The sequence below is a fragment of the Nannobrachium achirus genome (assembly GCF_963921795.1).
Source record: "Nannobrachium achirus genome assembly, chromosome: 19".
Classification (NCBI taxonomy): domain Eukaryota; kingdom Metazoa; phylum Chordata; class Actinopteri; order Myctophiformes; family Myctophidae; genus Nannobrachium; species Nannobrachium achirus.
In genome coordinates this window covers 56,236,557-56,239,974 of record NC_137826.1, presented here as the reverse complement: position 1 = coordinate 56,239,974, position 3,418 = coordinate 56,236,557, and positions in this window count along the sequence as shown.

Here is a 3,418-nt window from a genome sequence, read left to right as displayed (position 1 = left end):
TGCCGAATGCTCACCCCAAAACATGATTTATGAGACTGATCAGTGGTGACTCGTGTGGGACAACCAAGGCATGGATGTGTTTATAATGACAACTATTGACATTTATGAAAAAATAAATCACTTTTGACCGCAACAAATAGTGTAAAAGCGGCTTATGTACTTCACTCTAGGGAACCGTGTCCATGGGCATTTGGGATCAATCGTAGTAGGAAAATCTGCTCGATCAGAGGTCTTCAACGTTTTCAGGCTAGTTTTAGAACTAATACAAAGCTTTTTTGGCACAGTACATGACTGGCATTGGTGTCATGCAGAAGTCCAGCAAAATTGGTTAATCAACATCCGGGTTTAACCATTTTAAACCCTACCCAACTGTCTCTGCCAACTGTAACCCTACCCAACTGTCTCTGCCAACTGTAACCCTACCCAACTGTCTCTGCCAACTGTAACCCTACCCAACTGTCTCTGCCAACTGTAACCCTACCCAACCGTCTCTGCCAACTGTAACCCTACCCAACTGTCTCTGCCAACTGTAACCCTACCCAACTGTCTCTGCCAACTGTAACCCTACCCAACTGTCTCTGCCAACTGTAACCCTACCCAACTGTCTCTGCCAACTGTAACCCTACCCAACTGTCTCTGCCAACTGTAACCCTACCCAACTGTCTCTGCCAACTGTAACCCTACCCAACTGTCTCTGCCAACTGTAACCCTACCCAACTGTCTCTGCCAACTGTAACCCTACCCAACTGTATCTGCCAACTGTAACCCTACCCAACTGTCTCTGCCAACTGTAACCCTACCCAACCGTCTCTGCCAACTGTAACCCTACCCAACCGTCTCTGCCAACTGTAACCCTACCCAACCGTCTCTGCCAACTGTAACCCTACCCAACCGTCTCTGCCAACTGTAACCCTACCCAACTGTCTCTGCCAACTGTAACCCTACCCAACTGTCTCTGCCAACTGTAACCCTACCCAACTGTCTCTGCCAACTGTAACCCTACCCAACTGTCTCTGCCAACTGTAACCCTACCCAACTGTCTCTGCCAACTGTAACCCTACCCAACTGTCTCTGCCAACTGTAACCCTACCCAACTGTCTCTGCCAACTGTAACCCTACCCAACTGTCTCTGCCAACTGTAACCCTACCCAACTGTCTCTGCCAACTGTAACCCTACCCAACTGTCTCTGCCAACTGTAACCCTACCCAACTGTCTCTGCCAACTGTAACCCTACCCAACCGTCTCTGCCAACTGTAACCCTACCCAACTGTCTCTGCCAACTGTAACCCTACCCAACTGTCTCTGCCAACTGTAACCCTACCCAACTGTCTCTGCCAACTGTAACCCTACCCAACTGTCTCTGCCAACTGTAACCCTACCCAACTGTCTCTGCCAACTGTAACCCTACCCAACTGTCTCTGCCAACTGTAACCCTACCCAACTGTCTCTGCCAACTGTAACCCTACCCAACTGTCTCTGCTATTTGAAAATGGCAAAAGGATAGCCTTTATAGATGTGCCATCTTCAAAGAAATCTTGAACACAAATCTTTTATGGGGGTCCCTGGAACAAAATGGGGTGGTTGGTCCGCAGCCAAATGCATTAATTTGGGAGTCGTCAAAGTTTGAGAACCACTGATTTTTAACTTGATTGGAGTGTTTTGGATGTTTGTTTTTTGTCTTCAGCAGTGTTAATTCTCTCAACTGAAACTATGAAAGCTATGGTATAAATCGGGCATTGCGACCGCATCATGGCCCGCTAAAATAACTTTTGGTCGACTAACTAAACTGTAGATTTAGTCGACTAAAATCTGGTGCTATTTAGTCGACTAAAACTAGATTACAACTAAAGCGGTTCAGGTGACTAAAACACGACTCAAATGGGGAAAATGGCTCTGACTGAAACCACATCAAAATTATATCCCGTGTCTTCAGGAGGTCCCATCTGGCCAGGATGAGCCATGGAGGTGCAGCAGGAGAACATCTGCCCAGGAAGATGAGCCATGGCGGGGCAGGAGGAGAACATCTGGCCCGGGTGAACCACGGAGGAGCAGGAGAACATCTGGCCAGCAGGATGAGCCTCGGCGGGGCAGGAGGAGAGAAGGAGGTGCAGAGAGAGGAGACTCCTCCTGTCTCCAAGACCTTCTCCTGCCTGTCTGCCATGGAGACCCTGCCCTCCTCTACGGTAAGAGAGGGAGTCGCACGCACGCTCTTTCACGCACAGTATGTCCACACACAGGTAAAGCATCCATCCATCCATCCATCCATCTTCAACCGCTTATCTAGAATCGTGTCGCGGGGGTAACAGTTCCAACTGAGACCTCCAGATTTCCTTATCCCGAACAACTTCCTCCACTCCCTCAGGGAGTATACCGAGGCGTTCCCAAGCCAGTCTGGAGATATAATCCCTCCATCTGGTCTTATGGTCTGCCACGGAGTCTCCTCCCAGTGGGACGTGCATCGAGGACCTTCCTAGGAAGGCGCTCGGGGGGGCATCCGTACTAGATGACCGAACCACCTAAGCTGATTCCTTTTCAAGTGTAGGAGCAGCGGTTCTACTCCAAGTCTCTCTCGGGTGACTGAACTGTAAAGCAGTGTTTCTCAAACTTTCACATTGCAAGGTCTCCCCTTAACTCTGACAGTGTACAAATGGAACAAAATCATTTGGTTCCATTTAATGGATACCTATTTCCTCCCGTGAGGGAAATTCTGTATTTTCAGCCCAACCCAGCTGATTCGCTGCCCACAAGGAGCGCGTGAGCAATTAGGGGTTAAAAGTCTTGCTCGGGGACAGACATCCACATTGCTACCCTGGCCTGGAATGGAACCTGGGACAACCAGGGGCTCTGGTTCCCCAGGCAGGCTCCCTAACCATTCAGCTATGGAATGGAACCAGGGACAACCAGGGGCTCTGGTTCCCCAGGCAGGCTCCCTAACCATTCAGCTATGGAATGGAACCAGGGACAACCAGGGGCTCTGGTTCCCCAGGCGGGCTCCCTAACCATTCAGCTATGGAATGGAACCTGGGACAATCAGGGGCTCTGGTTCCCTAGTCGGGCTCCCTAACCATTCAGCTATGGAATGGAACCAGGGACAACCAGGGGCTCTGGTTCCCCAGGCGGGCTCCATAACCATTCAGCTATGGAATGGAACCTGGGACAACCAGGGCCTCTGGTTCCCTAGTCGGGCTCCCTAACCATTCAGCTATGCCACCCCTAATGCCTAATGCTGCCCCATTTGCACACTGTCAGAGTTAGACTTTTATGGGTCAATGTAGACCCCCATAAAGGAACCCAAAGAGTCCCTGGAACCTGCTTTGAGAACCACTGCAGTGAAGGTTGCATTCACAGACTCATGGATACTACTGTATATGTCCTTGTGATACAACATGCTTGTCACTCAGCACTCCATGGGCACAA